Source organism: Lagopus muta, chromosome 5, assembly GCF_023343835.1.
Source record: "Lagopus muta isolate bLagMut1 chromosome 5, bLagMut1 primary, whole genome shotgun sequence".
In the NCBI taxonomy this organism is placed as follows: Eukaryota; Metazoa; Chordata; class Aves; order Galliformes; family Phasianidae; genus Lagopus; species Lagopus muta.
In genome coordinates, this window is record NC_064437.1 from 40,531,069 (window position 1) to 40,555,328 (window position 24,260).

At 38.0% G+C, this 24,260-nt stretch overlaps 1 protein-coding gene across 7 annotated transcripts in view; it reads right to left on the reverse strand.

Moving 5' to 3' along the window:
- The window catches only part of CTNNA3 (catenin alpha 3), a 416,441-nt gene that overhangs the window by 198,558 nt on the left and 193,623 nt on the right, over nucleotides 1-24,260 (reverse strand). The gene's annotated exons all lie outside the window — the stretch shown is intronic.

Sequence of the window (24,260 nt, forward strand, 5' to 3'; positions counted from 1 at the left end):
CATCTGGGAGACATACAGCGACCAGGACAGTAGCCTCAGTCTCTACGAATGATCTGTAGAGATGCCAACTGATCTCTCCAGATTTGGAGATCCTGTCGTGTGACTTCAGGGAGAAATGAGCAGAAGTTTCTAGTCACTTGGTGCCTCTTGAAGGCATCTGATGAACTCTGTCCTATTGAAGTAATTCCAGAAACACTGTTGTCATTTTTGTGTACCACAAAGGACCTCAGATATATTTCTACAGTGCTGTTAGAGTTGAGAAGTAGGATATCTGGTTTTAGAAGTGCTGTTTAACACTGTGAGGAATACTCTAAGTCTTTGGGATCTCAGCATACTAAACACTGAGCACACATGCTCACTTAAAGCAAAAAACCGTGCCTTGCATCAAAGAACTTCTTCAGCAGTGGAAGGAACATGCCAACCTCACAAAAGTACTTTTATGCTGCTGGATGGAGGTGTGTGATGCTTATTGTTCACTTCACTTCCTTTAGAAAGGTAATATAAAAAGATGCATAACATTAAAAAGAAGCACACTCCTGCAGGTTAAGTGTGCTCTCACATCTGTAGTCTTATCTTAGAGATTTACTGTAGCTAGCTGGTGTGCTAAGAACATATTGACATTGGTACAGTTAATGTACAAGGATTTCTTGTTTACTGAAAGCAAACCAATTCATCATAACAAACGCAATGCTGAATACCTTGAAAGGCAAATGGCTTTTGTGAGGTTCATGGAATGTCCTTGTGACTCGTTTATAAATCCTGTGACAACTAGTATACTGAGCATTATGCTAACGTTTCTTACTAACAAAAAAAAAGAAATATTTTTGTTCTTATTCTATGATATATTCAACACCTTGCTGAATAAGACATGATCACAGAGGAGACAACATAATTTGATGTGAAATTCAAAATGTAGTGAGAGGAAAACCAGCTCATATTTAGGATGTGTCATCTTGGCCCTTCTTAGAAAGACAAGTAAAGCTGAAGAGGCTTTAAAAAATGAGAACACCTGAGTTTGATTTCCCACATATTTCTATTATATGCCCAACACCCTGTCCCATCAGTCAGTTCCTCCTCCCACTTTTAATTCATTGAATTCATGCAGTATGTGGGAAGCTAGCTGTTACATATGTTCTGGTTAACCCATGCAACTAGGCTGACCAGTTCACAGGCTGGTGAACACCTGTTATATCGAATGAATTATAATTACTTCATATTTGCTGGAAACTTTAATATGGACCTCTCTCTCCCAACCAACAACTGAATTTTTTCAGATCTTCATCATAGTGACTTCAACACTCAGAGGCTGAAATCAGTTCAAAATTTATCAAGGGGAAACATTATATACCACATTAGGTAGTGTAATCGCTTAAAACATTATTTACCAATAATACCAAGCTGAATAATCATATTTTATAACAGCCCAAAGGTTTTTTCCAAGCTAGGAAAACATTTAAAATAATTTCCCTACTTTAAGTATGAAAAAATCCTACCAAATAAGCAGTAGCATAGCAAAGGTATTTGGAGTTCAGTAAACCTTTGCAGACCAAAACGTATGCAACTTCTGGTTGCAACTTCTCCTACTCATAAGTAAAAGCAGCATTGGAAACCAATGGGACTGGCTTAATTTAAGCAGAAATTAACGAGTCCATGTCAGATCCTGCTCTAATAACAGACACTTTTCTTTGTTTTTAGAAGTAATTTAATATTCCTTACAATCAAAACAACATGTACAGTACTGTTTTAGCATTCATTTGAATCTACATATGTGTATTTTTCACTTCAAGCTAGAACAAAATTCCCAAGCCTATAGTGCTACATGGGGTTGTTGTGGCCAAGGTGCAGGACCCGACACTTGGCCTTGTTGAACCTCATCCCATTCACCTCAGCCCAGCGATCCAGCCTGTCTAAATCCCTCTGAAGGGCCTCCCTACCCTCAGGCAGATCAACACCACTTCCCAGCTTGGTGTCATCTGCAAACTTACTGAGGGTACACTCAATCCCCTCATCTAGGTCATCAATAAAGATATTAAACAAGATGGGCCCCAGTGCCGACCCCTGGGGAGCACCACTTGAAATAGGTCGCTATCTGGACTTGACTCCATTCACCACGACCCCCTGGGCACAGCCCTCTAGCCAGTTCCTTACCCAACGAAGTGTATACCTGTCCAGACCACAGGCAGCCAGTTTATCCAGAAGAAGCCTGTGAGAGACTGTGTCAAAGGCTTTGCTGAAGTCTAGGAAGGCTACATCAACAGCCCTTCCCTCATCTGTCAGACTGGTCACAGAGTCATAGAAGGAGATGGGGTTGGTCAAGCACAGCCTGCCTTTCACGAACCCGTGCTGGCTGGGCCTGATTCCCTGGACACCACGCACGTGTCATGCGATCTCACCCAAGATGATTTGCTCTATTAATTTCCCCAGTACTGAGGTCAGGCTGACAGGCCTATAGTTCCCAGGATCCTGCTTACGGCCCTTCTTGAAGATGGGAGTCACATCATCAAGCCTCCAAGTCTCAGGGACCTCACCAGTTAACCAGGACCGCTGATAGATGGCCGAGAGGAATTTGGCAATCACCCCCATCAGCTCCCTCAGCACCTGAAGGTGCAGCCCATCCGGTCCCATGGACTTGTGACAGTCCAGATGGAGCAGAAGCTCTCTGTCTACCGTAATCTCTGGGGACATATTCTGAGCAGCGTCCCTTCCAGATCGGTGCATAAAACGCCCAGAGGATAACAGGTCTGGCTATTAAAGGCAGATGTAAAGAAGGCATTGAGGACCTCAACCTTCTCCTTGTCCCCACTGGTCACATTCCCTGCTGTATCAAGTATAGGATGAGAATTGTCTTTGGTTCTTCTTTTGCCATTGATATATTTATAAAAGGATTTTTTATTGTCTTTTACTTCAGTGGCCAGCCTGAGTTGAAGTTGGGCTTTCGCCTTTCTAACTTCCTCCCTGCATACCTTAGCTACTTCTTTCTAATCTCCCCGAGTAGCCTGTCCCTTCTTCTGGAGGACGTAGACTCTCTTTTTCTCCCTGAGTCTCAACAGTAATTCCCGGCTCATCCACACCAGTCGTCTTCCCCAACGGCTTGCCTTACGGCACTCAGCAACAGCCTGTTCTTGTGCCTTTAAGATTTCCGCCTTGAGGAATATTATTATTGATATTGATATTACTAACTCTGTCTCAAGGCTACTATCTGAAAGAAAAGCAGGCTGCAGGAAGTATTTCTGAAAGTAATGTCAATGCACAATGTTTAGATGCCACTTAGCAATGGCACTCTACATGCCATATATAATCAACAGGAGGAGATCGCTCTTTCCCAGAGGCAATTCAGGAACATGATGGCCAAAAAGAACAGCTACTACAGAGATAGCCAGTAGAAAGTAACAAACACCGAATTCCATCTTATTTCCCTTCTCACTTCAGAGTTTAGATATATGTTTCTGGGCATTGCAACTCAGACTGACAGTTTCAGCACATACTTCACATTTTCAGAACTGTTCCATTAGACTTGAGTTGTAAAGCCAAAAGATTCAGTGACGTGGAGCTATAACTCAGATCTTTCCTTCCTGAGTGCACACAGATTCAACCTCCTGTAGTCAGTCACTCACTCACCACTGCTTACAGATTGATTCTGCATGCGTAAGGGAACTCTATGCACTGGAGATTGGACACAGCAGGGCTCTATACTTTCTATATTTATCTAGATCTCTGGTTTAACCACAGATTTCCATAAAGCCAACAGTTATCCCTCTTTTAAACACAGAGTACAACTCTTCCAAAAAGAGATTTCCTCTGTACGCAATCATGTGGCTTAAAGCCCCTCCTGCTATTTTGTGACGGTACAGTCTGGTAGGGAAAAAATGTATTTTGGCTCAGTTACAGTTTTTGTGCTTTTTATGCTTCTACAGCATATTTCTGAAGTTTAATATCTCAACTTAAACTAACATAATCCTCTAATTTACATTTTGGTTTTGATTCTGACATGACAATTCTGTAGAGTTGAAATATTCATATTTTTACTTGCCTATCAAAAATAGTGCTAAGCACTGGAGCTAATATTTTCACACTTTACACACTGCAACTACAAGTTCAGTTCTATAAAATACAAATTTCAATTCCTAGAGACGGCTTGTGCACCTATCATTTCATTTGTCCGCACTAAGGTGAGAATCAGGCATTCAAAAAATTATTGCATTGTTAAAGTTTCAGACAACACAAAGATAGAGTTTGATACTGTTTAAATGTCAGTGAAAATGACTGACAAATGGAGACTTAAAATCTAGCACAAGCCTTATCAAACTCTTCTACAATGCAAAGTACTGCAACTATTTCTACTAAAAACTAAAGTTGGTCCTGGGTGTGGAATAAGTATTTGAGAGCTACTCTGGAAAGGCTAAGCAAAGGATCGTAATTAATGCCCTCTGGCCCACTGAGGATTTAAGAAAAGAAACTCACTGAAGTGTCACGGATTTCTAGGATCGTCTGAGCTTATATTAAAGATTTTCTATAAAATACCAAGTTCTATTACTCTCGCTTTCAGTATAAATCTTACAGGTTAGTTATTTAATCAATGTTAATTAGACAGACCAGTAAAGTAAAATGCATTTCTATCAAATGCAGAAAAAAACATAAGCAATTTAAATTCATTTACAGCCTATCTAAAGGCAAAGACATATACCAGGTATTAATTTAACAGAGAAGTCTGCTAAACACAAATGGATATGGTTTTGCCTAAACTGATGTTTATCAGTTGTAGGAAGACTTGAGATTTCTATTTTTAAACCATGAAAGCAAATATCCTTCCCTCAATTAGCTCTTAAATACTTGAAAAAATGAAGTGCACCTTCAGGGAAAGAGTATTTGTGCAGCCCCACAGACACACTGTGGATTAGAAGCTGTACCTCATCACTGATTTCAGTGTGTCACTTCAGCAGCAGCCACAGGCATGCCAGGGGTGATGGCTGCAAATTACATTCAGGTCAATCAACCTTAAAAATTTCTCTAGCATTGGTGTCATTTGAAGCTGTAATTTGTTATCATCAATACGTTAGTATGATTTATAGCATCATCTCTGAAAGAAAAATAAACTTCTTGACAGAGTGCCTTTTCTAAAGTACCCTCACTTCAATATCAAACCACTTGGCTGTCATTAACTGTCACATTTGTGCAGATAAGGAATTTATTGTTAAAATCTAAACATTTTTAGAATCTAAAATCTACATATATATATATAAAACTCTTTTTCGTTTATTGTTATCAGTTTCCTATTTTGCCATAATGTTAAGCTTCTTGCAATCGCAGGGAATATTGCAGTCAAACATACGTTTTAAAATTCAGTGTAACATGAAAATGCTAATATAATGAGTATAACAAATTAACACTATTCTGTATGAGCTTTTACTAATTCTTCTTTCTTTAATTACGCTTTAGTTAAATCCAATTGGTGTTCTGCTTATAACGGAAATACCTTTCTACAGTCCTGAGGAATTAATTACCATTTGCTGAATTAGCAAAACTCTCAGTAACACATTTCTATCCGAATACTTCTAATTATTTCAACTGAAGTAGCTCCTGCTGTTGGAGATAATTTGCTTGAGATCTGAGAGTTACCTCAGCACAAGCATCCAAGGAAACCACCTTCATACACAATAAGAAATGAACAAATGTTGTTTTTACAAGGTGTCATTCCCACTGTGACCAGACTGGCAAGCAAGGCTCTATCTTCCTGTAATTCCTTACTTCCTCGGGAAACAACTTTTTGCCATAAAAATTCTATTCCGACTGAACAGAAGATTTCCTTAAAGAAAGTGAGAGACCTTTTTCTACTGCAGCACAAACTGAATTTTAAAGATTGAGGTCTGAAGTTTCGCTCATTCCATGCAGTGTCAAATACCTTCAGCCTATGTTACTCTCTACCCAGACAATGCATATTGCTCTCTTTTACTCTCTTTTACTCTCTTCCTCTTGTTGTTATAGTTGATTGCTCAATGCACAAGTATTTGCTATGCCGTCCTGGCTACCCAGCTATCTTTTGGCACAAACCTAACTAATGAAGAATCAATAAAACATGATGTATGATGTTGGTTATGTGATACAGAGGGCCTTATGGAGACATGCATTCCCTACTCAGTAGAGAAAAAAATGTAACATTCTCAGAAGGCATCATTAAGTAAAACAGAGAGGGTGGAGAAAGAAATGGGACTTTCATGATAACTGATTTTAAAAATATACCCTGCTTAATAGCGCTTAATATTTACCTAAATCAAAATGTCAAGAAATCTTATTCACAAAATGTGGACAATAGTTTGTATAAAATGTATAAACATACTAAGTTTAAAATCCAAAGTATAGTCAAGTTTCCCACTTTCTGTGTCTGATTATTGATTGTCAGTGGTATAACATGCTTCTCTCATCTCTGCTAAGGCTCATCCTTCACGTAAACGCTGGTATATTTATCAGTATAATATAAAATGCTGTGAAACTGAAGAACCATTACTCTAACAGCACTGAAGCTAATGCTGATGCTTTCTGTTTGTTGTGATAGCTTCATGTAATCACTTTACTAATGGCAGCAATTACTCTCAACTTTCCAATACAGTCAGTATGGTTCAATAATGTCAAACCATCAAGTTGTACAGAAAATCAGCCTGTACAGTCAGAGTTATGAAATGAGCTATCATTCCTTCTACTCGTCCAATCTTCTGAAAAGAAACACTTGCCATGTCTTTTACTCAGCCAGATTATAAATTCCTGGGGCTGGGTTTAACTCTTACTGTCTACTGTCCACTGTCACTGCGGTGGAGGTCAGAAGAAATAATGTACATAACATTAAATTACCAAATTTTTGGAGTTGGTCAAATATCTGACAACAGAACTCACAGCCGGGTTTGGACTGCATTAAAGAAGAACATCTGCCATTACCACTTCATTACAGCAAGTATTTAAACTTCCTCGCCTAAATTTATTCAAGTACATGAATACAGAAACAAATTACTCCCTATCAGATGACACCTTTCCACTTACAAACTAGAACATGTTGCAACCGCATTACTGTTAATACTAGTCTTTATCAGCTATAAATGTTTTTATTCATGTAGAGGCAGTGTAACCCAAAGGATCAAGTCGATGTCTAGGATAGCCAATGGGGAGAGTAAGCGTTAGTACTGTCTGCACCTTAGTAAAAGTCAAACAATGGAAAGTCCTTGTATTAAAATACCAAAGATCCTGTGAGCATGTGCAAAACAGAAAGAAGATTCTGGAGTCCTGTGAGCCTTTAAGGAAGCATACAAGCAGCCCTGTATTAGTGCCACTACCTAAAAAATCTTAGTTAAAAATGAGCAGCCTGTATTATGCGTCCAATGTGTCCTGTATTTTCTGCAATGCGTCCTTCATTCCAAACCCAATTTAATTTCCCATAAAGTCTTGATTTTCCTGTTCTAATAACCAGAAATTCTCTTAACATTTTCTGCCTGATGCCCACTCCAGAACTGCTGCAATTTTCATTCTTTCAACAACTTTCCCTTTCTACTCCATGTGCTGTCTTACAGAGTTCCTTTTATCCCTTCCGCCCTAAGATTTTTCAGTTCCTCATTTACAGGAACTGGGCTTCTTCATTAAAATTTGATTGTAATTAAAGCAATCACGAATTCCACATGCTAAAGAGAGGATTATATACTTACAATTGGATTTTCGCTTTAAGAGGTCTTTGCTCCTCAAAATTCCATTTAGATCCAATGGTCTAATTTCTCTTTCTTTTCTCCCATCCTCTTGCTACCTCATGCTATAATCTCAATCTCTACACTGCCCTCAGAGTATCTGGATGTGTTTTCTTCTATTCTAACCCCACAGCAACTAAAATCCAGCACTCCTTTTGCACCAGTCACTTTCCTTTGATCCCTCTTTCATCACATCTGGTCAAGTCCACTACATGCCTGTACTTTACCTCAAACATGCACCTGAATTTGTGGGATTTTTTGGACTGTTGGGGGACATAAGCCTTTGGGAGACAGACAACATAAGAGCAGTAAAGGCCATCTGTTTTGTTTAACTAGAGAAGACTGAAGGGCAACTTCTCCACAGCCTGCAGCTTCCTCTTGAGGGGAGCAGAGGGGAAGACACTGATCTCTGCTCTCTGGTGACAGTAACAGGTCCTGAGGAGATGGCATTGAGCTGTGTCAGGAGAGGGTGAGATTGGATGTTTGAAAAAGGTTCTTCACCAGAGGATGGCTGGGCAATGGAACAGGCTCCCCAGCACAGTGTTTGTGACACTATACCTGACAGAGTTCAAGGAGCATTTGGATAACAGTCTTAAGACATAAAGTTTAATTTATAGATAGTCCTGTGTGGAGTCAGAAGTTGGACTTCATGACACTTGTCCCTTCCAATTCAAGATGCTCTGTTCCTTTCTATTTACAAAACATGCTCTGAAAGTTTACTAACTTGCTTATGGTTTACTAACAGTGTTGTAAGGAAGAGAGAGACATTTAGATGAAGATATACATAAGACCTTTCCCCTGTGAACATAGGTACCAACAATAGGTACAAAACCCCATTTAACTTCTTGGCCAGCTAGATGGTTGGAGTTGACGATCTTGGCATTTTTTTCCAACCTAAATGATTCTTCTAAGATTCTATGATTCTATATGGGGAAGAATAGGAACAAAGGAACAACTTTCAAAATTTTCATCCCAGACTATAATTATATATATACATTAAAAAATCTTCCCTGGTGAGATTATAGGGACAAAGAAAAGAAAATGTTTTAGAAATGGGTGAAGGAGAGGAATATGGCATGGCAATTTTCCCCAGCATTCATCCAAGCTCAAAAGCAAATACATCCATTTGCTCTGCCTTGGGCGGAGGGGTTGGTGGAGGGGGGGGGGGGTATGAGAAAGTCACTTTGCAAGATTTTTTAAACTTACATTTCGTTAAATTAAATTCACTCCAGAAAATCTGAGTAGCACTCAGTCTGAGTTACTGAAGTGGAAAAATTTAGACTGCTTCAAGCACCCCTCAGAATAACAACTGCAAAAAAATGAATCAACAGAAATCTAAAAAGTGCAGTTTAAGAAATTCTTAATCTTGATGATTCACCAGTAAAAGGAGAAAAAAACCCACAAAATAAAATTTATTGCATGGCAACAGTGAAGTGGTGGGAGTTTTATTAGGAAGATAAAAAATAAGAGAGGAGTATTAACTGCTCCATGCCTTAAACCAAGTTCTTTACTTTTTTCTCCTTCAAAACATGTTTTTGTGATTAGAAAGTTCTGGAAATTCCAACATAGGAAAACAAGCAGATAATAATATACATCACTTCAGAGTTTAACCTCTTATGCCTTTCTTGATAGAATTATGGCAATTACACAAAAATTCTTCTGCCATAGACACTCAAATTTAATGTGAAGATAAGTCAATACTAGCATAGGTAAGACAAACTTTTCTTTAGAAGGGACCTTGGAAAACATTTAGTTTTTTTTTCAAAAAACAAATCCACTCGCCCAATCCTCACTCTGCCAGTACTTTTCACATCAACAGGCCCACAGACATTTTTATTCTTCTGTGATTCTAACCCCAACTACTTCCGTATATGAAATCTCCATAAACAGTGAAACTCTTATTTAGCATTTGTTTTACTCAGAGTGTCTGGTAAGATGTTATGTTTTGATTCTAGGAGAAAAACAATGCTGATAACATACCAATGTTTATAGTTGCTGCTAGGCAGTACTATACAGAGCCAAGGCCATTCTCAGCCAAGTTGCTGGGAGGGAACAGAAATAGAACAGCTGACTTAAACTTAGAGAGAGATATCTTAAGATAAAAGAGATATTCCATACCATGGGACATCGAGCGGAAGAAGTTCTGAAGAGGGTGGGAGTTCATCTCTCTCTTCCACTGCTCAGAGGGACTAGATGGGCATCGGTCAGTGGCAATGTACAAGCAACAGCCTGTACATCATCCTTTCAGTACAAGAAGAGAGCATATAAACAGGAGGGGAACAACTATTTACATGAGTTGATAGTGATAGGACAAGAGCAAATGGTTTTAAATATGATACGGGAGGTTTAGGTTAGATATTAGGAGGAGGTTTTTCACTCAGAGGGTGATGACACACTGGAAGAGGTAGCCCAGACAGGCTGTGGATGCCCCATCCCTGGAGGCATTCAAGACAAGGCTGGATGTGGCTCTGGGCAGCCTGGTCTGGTGGTTGGTGACCCTGCCCACAACAGGGGGGTTGAAACTAAATGATCCTTGATGTCCCTTCCATCCCAAGCCATTCTATGATTCTATGATCTTTGAGGTCCTTTTCAAGTCAGGTCACTTGCAATATATCTTTATATATATGTATGTATATAGTTATAACTATTATCCTTTTCTCTATATTAGTAAATAGCTTTATCTCAATCCGCAAGTTTTTTCCTGATCTCTCCCCCATCTCACAGGGAAGGGGTGGGCTGAGTGAACAACTGCATAGTGCTGAGCCACCTGTCAGGTGAAACCACAAAAGGGCTCAGTCCTGCTGAAAGAGGCTTGAAGCAGTACCAACAAGGTTTAACTCAAACTACTATTTGATTCTTGCTCTGATCAAAGAAACCAGTGTTAGCAAAGAGAATAATCTCTGGCACCAACATTTATCCTTCCTCCTAAGCAACTCTATCAGCAGTACTATAACATTTGACTGCCTCTGATGTCAGAAGGGATATCAATCCAGACATATGTCCAAACACAACTAGAGTTGTGAGCCTACTTTGAGGAGAGAGATTCCTAATTTTACTTTCCAATCCCTACAGTTTGAAGAATGTCTTGTAAATTTTTAATATGTATAAAGAGAATATCTAATTTGAAAAATTACCAGTAAAAACAAATATATTCAACTTTCTGGAAGCTTGAGATAAATAATAAATTGCAATAGATGTCTACGCAGACAACGCACTTAAAAAAGAGACTGCAATATTATCTATGAAAACTAGTTTTCTTGCTTGCTTCTGCCTAGAGACTTCTTGTCAAATCAGTATTATATATTAAAACTCTAAGATAAATGCACTCAATATCATTTAATTAATACAGTAACTGTTTTAATTAATCATCCTTTGACAAAAATACTAATTAACCTAGTCTGAAATGACTGACTAGAGAGAAAACATTGGTCTATGTTTTTCATTCATAGAATATGTTTGAAGGTTTGAAACTTATTGTGAGAATCCAAAAATTAAATCACCTGGTGAAAATGAAAACACTTTCAAATTCCGAGATTTATTTTAAAAGTTCTCATTTCCCTCCATTCATATCTATTTAAACGTTTCCAAATTATCAGCATATTCCAAATAAGCTGAAACAATTTTACACTTGCTTGGATATCATCACATCATTAAACAAAACTTAATTTTCAGCAATATTTTTGGAGAGAAAAGAAAGAAAAAAAAAACTTTGATAAGAATGTGAACTTCCTCTGTTCATTTCCAATACACAGATCATAAAACAATTTACTAGAACAGCAGCTCCTATGAAAAAGACAGGAATTCCTATATAAATGCACAAACCTCTGAGCAGTCCAAAAGCAGGTAGAGTCACAGCTCATGCTCCCATAGATGAAAAGCTCAAAATAAAAAAGCAAGATAGGGAACAAAACATAAATCAATGTAAAAAATGAAATTCTCTTGAGAGAAGTGTTTCTTGTTGATAATCCAATCATTTCACCTGTATTTGTGTTGATTTACTTGTTCCAGAGACTTTCTGGGTAAGATAGCATCTCAGTCTCAGAGACGAGATAATGCAGAGACACAGTGACACAGCTTTGGGATGGCAGGAAGTCCTGATTTCAGAAAAAAAAAACCACTCTGAATTTCAAATTTCAGTGGCTCCCTCATTAGCCACTAAAATAAGCACTGAGCAGCTGTTATATAACTACCATTAGTTCAGAGACAATCTGAAGTAGAAGGAAGGAAAAACCCAGACTTTTGCAGGGCTAAAAGTAAAAGGACTGGAAAGGGCAGAAAGGACTGGAAACACAGTGTTCTATTTACCTACTAAGTATGATGCCCTTAGGAAAGATTTCCAGATTTTGAGAAAGAATTACATGCACAGAGAAATTCTGATCATTTGAAATTAGTAAAATGCACTGTGCCTGTCCAAAGAGAGTAGGAACTAAAGGTATTTTACAGGCTTAGAGAAGCTATTCCCAGTTCAAAGGTGGTAAGAGTAAGGTTGGCTGACATACAATAGTGACCAGCTGGGCAGCAAAGTAAGATACTGTCCTATGCAAGGAAAATTGAAAAGAAACCTTCATCCCATGCGATGAAAACAGGCAGGGTCAGCAGCTAACTAAACCCTAAAGTCAGGGTTTTCTGTTGCGGTAGTTGTTTTATTTTGTTTGGTTTTATTTATTTGTTTTCAGTGGAAGATATGAGAACAGCAGAATTCCTTGTGGTTAGACCAGGTTTGAATTAATAAAATGGATACATTCTTATCTATTCACTATAATCATCTGCTTAAAGCATGTTTTCATTTTCATTTGTGTTTCCTGAATAAGGACTGGATCCTAAAGAGATTTCAGGAACACCTAAGAGTAGGCTTTAAGCAATTTTAAGTTCTTTTTCTCTGTGAACAGGTTAAAAGTTAGACATTACAATTAGAAATTTGCTTAATGAACACCTCTAAAGCTCTTCTTAAGTATTCTGTTGAACTAGCAAGAATAATTTTATACCACAGACTGAGAGAAAACCATTAGATACAGCAGTAAATATACTGCTTTGCTTTGTCTCATGTAACAACCCTTATTTGGCTCAAGTGATACAAGTGGTCTGAGTCACTGGAAATGCACTATAGAGAAAAGTGCACTGAATTTTCATGAATGTTACATTATCTTGACACACTCAACATTAATTTTTCCAGCTATGGTGCTTGTGTCTGTAATAACTCCAATTCCTTTCCAGCTGTGTGGATGGGAGCTTTCAGCTTCTGAACAACTCAAGAACACCACTGAAATTTATTTGGAAGTTGCACAAAATTGTTTGCCTACAAAGAGTTAGAACCAAGTGGAATAACACTGTGAGCATGGACAGATCATCTTCAGAAGCCTCTGTTATTGTTTCAGCAATGATTACTTAGGAATTATAACAAGATTATTGCATTTTCCTTATACTCTGTGTCCAGCTCACTATCATCCTGCAACAGTCTTCAAGAAAAACGAAACACCTCCCTTTGCTATAGCAAAATTCCTGTAAATGTCAAATTGATATCTATTTAGTCCTTTATGCATTAGAAAGTGATTCAACTTGGACTCCTACAAGGACTAAAAGGAACAGTAGAGAGATAGGAAACTCCTCAAATCAGAGCAGAATGCCACTGTTACCAAGTTGTGCTGAACCTAAAGGCTGGCCCTTTACAATTTGGTACCAGAGCACATAGTATTCAAACACACAGACTCACATAAACTACCTACTTCAGTGTAATGTGGATGAATCTGCATGGCTTAAACTGATCTTTAATTGTAGATCTAAGAAGGAGCTGAGAATGGTAAAGCACGACATCCAATATTCATAAAGCCAAAGAATAGCTTAGGCTGCATGGGACCTTAAAGACAAGTTCCGATCCCCCTTCCATGGCAGGGGTTACTAGAAAGGGCTGCTACTTAGCAGAAGTGAACTTTGCAAGTACAACTTTTAACCACTACCTGAGGGACTCTTCACAAGGTGGTGAAAATCTCATTATCTCAGCCTCTTTCCCTGTGGAATACTAATCATGAGTAACTGGACACAAAAGCTCCCTTTTAGAATGTCAAATAAGTTATCTACTTCAGTTCAAAGTTAATCAAGATGCAAAAGGAAGACGCAATATTACAGTGTAGTTGCCTTCCCATAAATGAAGACATGCATTGGTATGAGGGGCAGCTACTTAGAACAGAAAAACATTTTTCATGCCATGAAAATTCATATTTAGACTGAATGGTATATACCTCTTGTGGCAACCAGAGCCAAACAAATTTCAGCTATGCATCACTTACACAAACTCATCTTATGCAGGTAGTCTTCTTTGAACAGAGACATTTATCCAGCTTTTTTTTTTTTACATTAAATAATTCCCTTTCTTGGGGAAGTTAAAGACAACAGTACGGCTGGCTGATGAATACCAAAAGCTATTCCATTAAATAATGACAAAGCTCAGGAGGAGCAGCAGCACTTTTTTTTTTTTTTTTTTTTTTGTGTGTGTGTGTGTGAGTGAGCTCCTGATATTCCTGTCACTGAAAGTGTTGATCTGTGACCAACAGGTTGTTTTCAAAACCAGCAATAATTCCTATAGATTATCTGGACTCCAAAGTTAGCATATTGCTTCAATTTTGGATTTTACAAATCTTCTAAAAGCATTATCTAAAGCCCACACAAGCATGTCTGACACATACTCTCAACGTCTGCCAGTTATGAAAATGAAAAATGCATACATGGAATCTTAGTATAAATTATCATAGATGAATTGTTTTGAATATCAGGAGTAAAACCATCCAAATGGTGACGGTACCTAAACTATTTACATCTGACCTTCATTCTAATTTTAGAGCTCAAATTATATACAAATAAGGCAGTGATTAATTCTACATGAAACACGATCAGCAAAACACACTACCAGCAATTGTTAAATTGTGAAACTCATCATTAAGATCCTAATAATGATCTCTGAAAGAAATTCCAAAATTGTGTGCTGAAGCATAGAATTGTTCTGATATACACATCCCTATCAGCCTCACTGATACATCTATTGACTGGCACTCTCAGAAATGTTTAAATAGTATACCATTTCTTAAAATGATGAGTCTAACTCGCCATAGTTTTTAATGCCATTTTTGTGCTTGAACATGAGAAGCTCCCTAATGATTTCATAAGTTGTTTCATACATATATTCTAACTTTCTTGAACAGCAACAATGGAAATAATGGGGACTGAAACAAAGCAGATGCCTTTTCTGCTGCACACTGATGTTGTGTTGAACTGTGGAAAATAACTACTGATGCAGGTAACTCTCCCAGCCAGCCCCTAACAAGGAAATAATGCATGGCCCTACACAAACTGTGCATAAAGAAGACAAACGCTAGCAAAGGGTGACAGAGGCTGTGAACTTGCAAAGCACACTTTTTGAAATGTGAAGGCTGCTCCAAATGTAATGCCTCCTATTTTATTTTCGTCAGCTCACAACATCAGATAAAGTATCATGGCAGCACAGGTTGAACCTTCCCACCAATATTCCATTAAATGTTATTGCCATGTAACTGATGGCACTCCGACAAAATGGTATCTGACATGAAGTGCATATTAAGCAAATGTGTGTAACTGAGCTCTTCCATGCAGAAAAAATTGCACCCAGTGACATTCATCAGCAATCACTGAATGCTTACAAAGACCAGACAGTGGATGTGAGCACAGTGAGGCAGTGGGTGGTAAATTCAGCAGTTGTGACAGCAGTGTGAAAGACAAGCCATTTTCCAGATGGCCATGCAGATTCTTATGCGTGCAGTATGCAACTCTTGTTTATCACTGGTGAAAATTCATAGCTGATGGTGGTGCCTATGCTGAAAAATACTGTTTTGTAGCTGAGAATTTGCTCTATCAAATAAATAGTGTTATTGTGCTCTTTATTCTGGTTTTCATAGAAACAAACGTGGCATTACTTTTGGAGTGGCCTACATACGTTCTAAGCACAGTGGGGCATACAGGATTTCCATTGTTTGCAGACATTTTTGCTACAAGTAGCAAATAAAAGGATCTATAATAGCCATCGAGTACTTCAAGTAGCTGCCAAAATAGAACAGAAAGAAGGTCATGTGGCAGATTTATTAAATGATATGCTTATCATTTGAGAGGTTAATTTTGTGAGACTTACAGGATCAGCAACTATCCCTTTAATCTTTTGGGTGCTTGTTGTATTATTAGTTTATGATAAGGTACAGAATTAAATATTGGAAAAAAAAGAGAAATGTGCCAATTGAGAAACTTCTCTCACTAAAATTCTGCAAATGAGCCACGTTCAATTGACAATAATTAATACTGTCATCACTTAAGACATTTGACTATGAAAAAACATGCTACTAAGAGCAGGAATTTTCTCTTTCTCAGCATCCCTGCTCTAATTTACAGTAACCTTCTTAAGTGGATCCAAGTCAGAAGTTTAGCAGCACTAAGTTCATTCCTACAATGTCAGTAATGGGCAATACAAAAGTACTGTTCTCACTAATAGTACAAAAATCTTTACAAGCACATGTGGAATTGATGCACAAATACAAATGACCAGAGTAATAACTAATGCTGGAAACCTATTCTAAATCTGGCTTTGGATGAGACTTTGTTTTTAGCAAAATCAAAGAGCTTTGCAAAAGCAGTTCTAGCAGTTCAGTTGTTGTAGAACCCGTCATATTTGCTCTTGTGTTTCTCTCATGCATCATTCTGTACGAAGGGTTACAATGCTAAAGACTGGTCTTCACGTGAACATACGAATTATCAGCTTCTTTAAAACATTATTCCTTTGATCAGCAACTATCTTATGTAGATACAATGGTTCTTACATAAGGAGAAAATATATTCCAAGATATTTATAGTTTTCTTTTTGGAGACTCATGGATACAGTGGTTTTCTTCAAGACTTCTATTCATTTATAGATTGCTCTTTTATAACAGGATATTTCCACCTGATTTTAAATCACATAGAGAAGAACACTGAAATTGCTATGCCAGATATGTTCCAACTTTCTATCTCACTGTGGCAACTACTAGGTATTTCAAATGAAACTGAAAAGATCTTCATAGGAGGCAGTTCTTATTCAATAACATGGCCTTACGGTATCTTTTTTTTCCTAACATCCATTACTTCTGATCTTACTTTTTCCTATCCTATGTCAATTACCTATGCATGCAAAAAGCACCAAAGAGTTTCACTGCAGAAGGGATCCCATAGAGATAGTATAAACTAAACTACACAGCTGAAAATATGCATTTTGATGAAGAAAGTAAAAAAACAAAGGAATATTTAGCCTCCCCTGAATGGTCCTTCTTTTCTAACTTTCCTACCAATTTCAGACAAAATATATTGTCATCATTCCATTCACGACTGTTCTGTGTATCAGACTGGTAATGTTTATACTAGTAAATTAAGATTAGAGTCTCTTTTAGTCATATATTGAGGGAAAAAATAAGTACATTACTGTCTGAGCTCGCAGTCTTAGAAAGGGACATAGGAAAGGGTTCAAGACAAGCTCAAAAAACTCACTAGTAGTTTTTGCTGTGTTAATTATACATCATTATACATGAACATCTGTTTACAATCTGGACTTCAGTTTGGCCAAATGACAAATGATGACAAACATATGCTTCAGGATCAAACCAGTAAACTGGGATTTTTGTAATACACATAGAAGAGATTTGTCTGACATCTACTTGTGACAAAAGATGTACCCTGTAAGAAATAGATGGAGATATTCCTATATCCTTTATGCCTCAAGACAGTATACTCGATTTTGAAACTTAGCTCATGTTTACATGCCCTTTGTATTTTGTCCTAATTCCTTTTGCCATTTAGGGTCACCTGGGATGCAGAAACAGAATTAGTGACTCACTCAGTGTCAGTGTCTCCACTATGTAGACTGATTGGAACTTCTACTTAGTTACTGACTGTCAGCACTTCTTGCTTTCTAAACTTTCCCATATGCAACTAAGCTGTTGAAGATAAAGGTGTTTTTTTTTTAAGCTTCTTAGCTACTTAGCAGATATAGTAGACTGGATTGAAGGATTTACAAATTGCAAAAGCTACAGTACCCAAAAAGTACAATGTGCCTATCTCACTACTGTTGCAAGAAAGAGGAGAAAGGGTAAAAGCTAATTTTCCTATCCATGTCAGCTTCCTCTCTTCCTCCCTGTGTGTGCAGCACCTTTCAAGACTCTGGTCAAGAAGAAATTAACACTGCAGATATTTTTTGCTTTACATTGTGATGCAGCAGAAAAACGTCATGCGTAGCATTTGAGTTCCTTTGACTTGATCGTGTAATTTATTTGTTATCCTGTCCACTAGATAAAAAGACGCTGTTCATTTTAAGAAATAATGGAGTACACTGTCACAGAAAAAAAAAAAAGCTATAGTAACCAAGACTTCTTGTTTTGGACAATTACGTGGGAGTCTGTTGCTTTTTCTGTAAACCACATAAACATGATGAGATTTGTTCATTTCTTTTTGTTTTTTATTTAATCAGATTTCATTTAATACAATTTTATTGAGTAGACATAGCCTGAAAAGATGAACATGAAGTCATGTAAATCACATCCGTTTTCTGTAAAGCCATTTGCCAGACATACCCCTGGGAAAAGAATAAGAATGGCAAATACAGAATGGAATAGCTAGTCAAAACAATTCACCTCTTTGCTTTTTTAACCAAAGAGTTCTAGTTCATCCTTACTAAACACAGAAGAGTGACCTCTACTACTAATTTGAAGCAGATTACAGGCTAGTTAACTAAGCACAGCTGTCATTGTAATTAAGATTCTTGATCTTTCTCAGGAGCACCAGCTACCACAGCTGGAATATTTGTAATCTGCTGTAGCTTGCTTAATTGAAAAAGACTTGATTGAATTATTAAGATTACAGAAATCTACAACTTTTGATGAGACAGAGAATAAATATATTTTGGAGGAAAATAGCAGAAAACAGAATTAGGCCAAAGCCAGAGGAGGAAGTGACTAAGCAAGCAACTATAACCATTTGAAATAAATCATTTTTATGCTAGTCACATTGTGTATGAACATAATTATATGCTTCTTAACTTGGTTCGTGTTTTTCTCTTGCAAATCTGTTCAAATGTCATGTTTAGTTTTCTCTTCAAAATGTTACTAATGCTGTACAATAACACACCATTCTGGTCGTCTTTGGATTTGAAAACCACAACCTCAGTATACCACAACTGAGTCCAAGAGCAAGTACTCATAGAGGTAAGCTGGGATGCTTCTTTGTCCAGTTTTTCATGTAAGTGAAAAGAGAAACTGGAAATAACTTCAGAGGATTTCAGCAGGTCAAGTGAAATCAAGATATTCTGCACTCTTAACTGTTTATGCCTGTACACCTCTTTGCAGTGAAGAGCAGTAATGTAACTAAGAACTAGAAAGTAGCTCTACCTAGTAAGAATAATTGTCTCATTTACTGATCGAGGACTGACCCTAAGAAAGGCTATGTATATATTTCTCTTCTCATTTCAACTAATTGAAATATGTTAGTTACCCTTCACATTTATATATGCAAAATTAAAGGTATTGTTAAGTAGCTTTGATTGTTTTCAAAATGAAATTCTTGTAACATCTAAAAAAGTTCCTACAGTGAATAGAAGTTGACAGCCCTTATCAGCCTATTTTGTCCTCAAAAGAAATTTTGCCATAAGAATACATCTTACCCAAAGTAATTAATAAAAATGACAAAAGATATAAAAGTCCAGATAGATTTGGAAGTCCAAAAATGCATAGGTAGGAAAATGTTTTAAAATAAATACTGTCAGATAAAAAAAGGTGAAGGAAGTAATTTGCTACGTTGATCAATTTCCAGAATAATTAAATGCTACTCTCATTCTCATCAATGGAGATTCAGAGGTCTAAGGAAAATTAGGGTTTATGATGCGGTTTGGGAAGCAAGTTATGAGATTTTTTTGAGGTTTCTGAGAAGGTGTTGTCTTCTTGGCTTTCGTATAACCAAAGTTACTGCCAGCTGCCTTATTCTAGAAGTCAGAGAGCCAGAGCAGTCAACAGATGTTGACCTGATAGCATCAGTAATTTCTCAGCTGCAGCATATGATGAGATCCCAAGGCAGCTTCATTTGGAGAACTACGGAGAAGTTAGCTAAATGTGTAATAAGGATCACATCTAAAATTCCAAAATACCTAAGTGCATTCTTTCCATGCACTCTGTGCTGAGCAACTAAAAGATATCAATTTCCTAAATAAGCATATATGGGGTAGGAATTGAGGAGAGGTTATGGGAAAGGCATGAAGAGGAAAGGCTAATCTTGAGGTTTTTACCTACACACTAATACTAAAGACTAAAAAAGGCTAGGGCTTGCTAGAGAATAAAACAAAGACTTAAACTTCTTCTTACTTCTTACCAACCACAACCATCATTGCAAAGTCACACATGACATACATGTCAGTGTGTGACATCAGAGCCTAGAGATCCCCATATAAGGCCATGTTGTGCACTTTATCCCCCCTGACTCTTCAGAGGGCAGCACTGAGCTGCTCCAGGAATGTCACATTTCTGGGACAAGGCTGCAAATCTGCTTGAATTCAGTTAAACAATGCCACCAGCTCCATGTCCCAACCCTTTCTGGAGTTCTAATGAATGAAACTTCACTACAAAATTCCTGTGTTAATTTGGCTCATTAGAAAACAAATACACTATCTATGCAGCAATTGTTATAGCAAGGTAGAAGTCCCTAGGAGAACGAATTCTATCTCACAGGCAAACCTACTTCATGATGACATGTAACACATTCTGAATGCTTTAAGCTACATAATGTGTGTGTGCTTCTGTGACATCAAAACTGTAGACTGTCTTCTGGTAATGGCCTATTGGTTCCCAATAGAGTAGGAAGCAATTGCAAGGAGTGTGGGTTTATTTTAACCTGCCTGGCATCTTCACAAAAGACTACAGGCAGAACTGCAAACAGAGGCCACTGAGGACATCTTTTATTTTGCACTTGCACATCTCTAAGGCATTTATCATTCATCAGAGCTTGTAGCATTCATGTTTTGCAGGTTGAAGCTAGCATTATGAGTAAGATATAATTCATTTCATCTTGTTCATTGATGATTATTTACCTTTTGGTTCTTCCACTCATACTCTCCTTCCACCAACATGCTAGAGGACAAGCCTGAGTGACATACTACACCCACTGAAAAAGAAGTACCATCTACCAATTTCAGAGAGCAAACAAAATGAAAGCTAAACCTCATGTATTTGTGCCTCAAGATGATAGGACTGAAGGACTGGCTGCATGCTTTCAAACAGCTTCAAAATCATCAGGGAAAAAAATCAGTGTCCGATTCCTCATTAAGGATACAAGAGCTGTGACAGGATCCAAGTCTGGATGCCACAAACAAAAGTATTAGGTTCGTATGCAGCATAATTTACACTGGATTCTATGATACAATTTATATCATAGAATGGCATAAATTAGAGGGGACTAGTCACAATATCCACGAAAAGAGTGAGACTTAGTCATGGTATCCACCTGAATGAGAGCAAGAGTATCTGCCCGTCAGGAAAGGTGTTGCAATCCTGACTGAATTTGGAGGCAACCACGTAGCCATCCAGACCTCTGGCTGTGTAGACTGCATGAGCCTTTCCTTAGCATCGTGAGGCAGCAGTCAGAGCATCTATGTGAGGTGTGAGCAAGTAGATGAAAAAAACACAAAATGCAAGGCAGTCTGTATCACAGATACAGTCTGTATCACAGATACAAGTTGAGGAAAAAACTTGCAATGCTGGAGGCAAGAAAACAAAAGTAAGGAGTGAATGGAGGCAAGTCAGTTCTTGAAGCTGCAAATGAAAACCCTGCTTGCCAGCTCCATGGCCCCAGGTGCCTCTCTACAACAGGTGTGAAGCCCTCAGTGTGGAAGGTCCATCTCTGTGTGATAACAGACCACTCAGACTAGACCAATAAACAAAACAAAACCAGGAAAAGCTGCCAGGTATGTGTAATCTACGACTTCCCTGGACAGTATGTTCCAGTACCTTATTAACAATGCCTTTTCCTAACACCTAACCAAAATCTCTCCTCTTTTGGAGGACTCTCCATTCCCCCTATTTCTATCACTATCTAATTATGTAAAAATGTCAGTCCCCCTCCTATTTGTAAGCTCCTTTCAGTACTGGAAGGCTACAATGAGGTCTCCCTCAATCTCTCTTCATAGGAGAGGTGCTCCAGCACCCTGATCATCTTCGTGGCCCTCCTCTGAACTTGCTCCATCAGCTCCATATCCTACATGATCAGAAGCCTCTGTGGCATATCCAAAATGCCTACAAAATTATACAGTTGGAAAGCTTTACTATTCAACAGCGTGTTGAATGGAACTGTGCATGAGGAAAGTGATAGCCTGCGTTGCCCTGCAAACTGTGGTGCTGAGGAGATTCTCCTGACATACAAAAACTGACAGGTGTGTTCCTGATGTCTTCTACAAGCAATCAGATGTTATAGAGATGTTGCTGACTCCTAGGAAGGAAGCATAGCTCTAATTGAGTTTCAGCTCTTCCCCTATCTCAACACAGAGTTTGTAATACACAATCCTTTCACCTTGCAGAGCTAATTGTTTCTAGCTGGAGAACAAGAAGATGTTTTTATTTATCTGCATCCTGAATCTACTATCTATCACCATGGTCCTTTAGGTCAGTACTGACAAACATGTGGGACAGGACTGATCCTTCTCTCAGCTCTCTTCCTTGTTTCTTTAGGGTACTTTGTTACCTCAGTCTCCCTGTACTTCATGTTCCCTGAACTTCCCTTTCCCTTACTTCTTTTTCATTATGTTCACCTTTGGCACATCCTGCATCCTTCTGAGTTTCCCTCTGTCTTCCCATGCTCTGATACTTACCCTGGGAGTTATACTCTTCTAGCCCTAATCTGATCCTCACAGAACATCAGGTTCATTTAATCACTGGCTCAAAAATTGCGAAGATTTTATTAGATTTATCCACTCTTAATGATACAGTGATAGCACACCAAAGTACCCTTTAGAACAAACTTCAATTGCTAACCCAGCTGATTCCTCTTTTCTCTATAGTGAAATAAAGTTCAGGGAAGGACATAAACCCAAACCCTTCATAAACCCAAAAAAGAACACAGTGCAGCACTTTTTATCTGCAGTTCCCCAAAGGAACATGTGATTACACACTCCTAGACACAGGAGCTCTATCTACAAACAGAAAAACACTGTATCCAGAAGCCTACACTCTGTGCATTAAGAATATAACACATTGTGGCTAAAAAGGATGATATTGGTTTTTCGAATGAATTTCTAATGGAAGTAACAAAAATAGAAACGTTCCTTAAAAAAACTCAGTTACAGCAATAATTACACAAGAACTGCATTTTAAGGAGCATGCAAGATCTTGAGGAACGCAATGGGAAAAAAGTGACTAAACAGGGAAGGCTTCTGACTGCTGGTTCACATAGAATCCCACTAACCACTGCTAACTGCTGTTTTCTTTTGCTTTGGGAAGTTAACATTCCTTCCCTGTACCTCTCCATCCTCATCCTCCTGGAGCCTGGCAATTCTGTCATCCATCCCTTCCAAATATCCACAGCAAATACACATATGTGGTCGCTGCAGGTGCATTTGTCAGGGTCATAAGGAAGCAATAATTCCTCTTTCACCTGTTCTTTTGTAAGGCATTTGATTCCACACCAGTTCTGTGGAGGTACTAGCTTTCACAGTGAATGTGATTTTTTGTTTGAAGCTTTGCTATTCTGGCTGTAATTCAGGTTAGGAAGTGATTAGCTTTTCAGAGGCGTGTTGTGGCAGGGCACAAAGGCCACAGCCAGAATGAACGTAAAAAGAAAATATAGTCAAATTTAACTAAATAAGCAAAACCAAAACCAAACATGAAATTAAATTAAAGCAAATTACTCCAGAGGCTGGCAGTGAGCAAATTCATACAGGACAATATCCAGATATATAGTCTACTAAATGATTAGTATCAAGAAAAAAATCTTTACCTTGGGATACTGTACCATTTTGAAATATCTTTGAATTTAATTTGTTGATCACTCGTCAAGAAAATCATAGGTTCCGCCCAACACTGCCTTTTCACCTCTTTAACCATTAAGGCATGTTTAACAACGTATCTGCCAATATTTTTTTCTGACATGTATGTCATTTTTAACCTCAGAGAAAGCCCGGGAAAACAAATCAGAGTTATCATGGAAGCTTACAACTCAAAACCAGTAAGGTATGTGGCATCTCAGTTTATACCTAAGGCTGAAACAGAGACTGTGCAAGAGAGTATTTTCTTTTCAGAATTGTAAAAATTCTGTTTTTGTAGACAAAAGAGAAGGAATAACATTGATTCTCAGCACCAATCAACGCTCACACACAGTACTGAGCAGGCAGTTCTGTCTAACACTGGCACAAAGCACTGAACTTAAAACTTCTGTGACTACAGCAGCTAACGGACACAACCTTGCACATAGTCTAAGTTAAATTCACATTAATCCTTTAACAAACTCAAAATTTTTAGGCACCTGGGA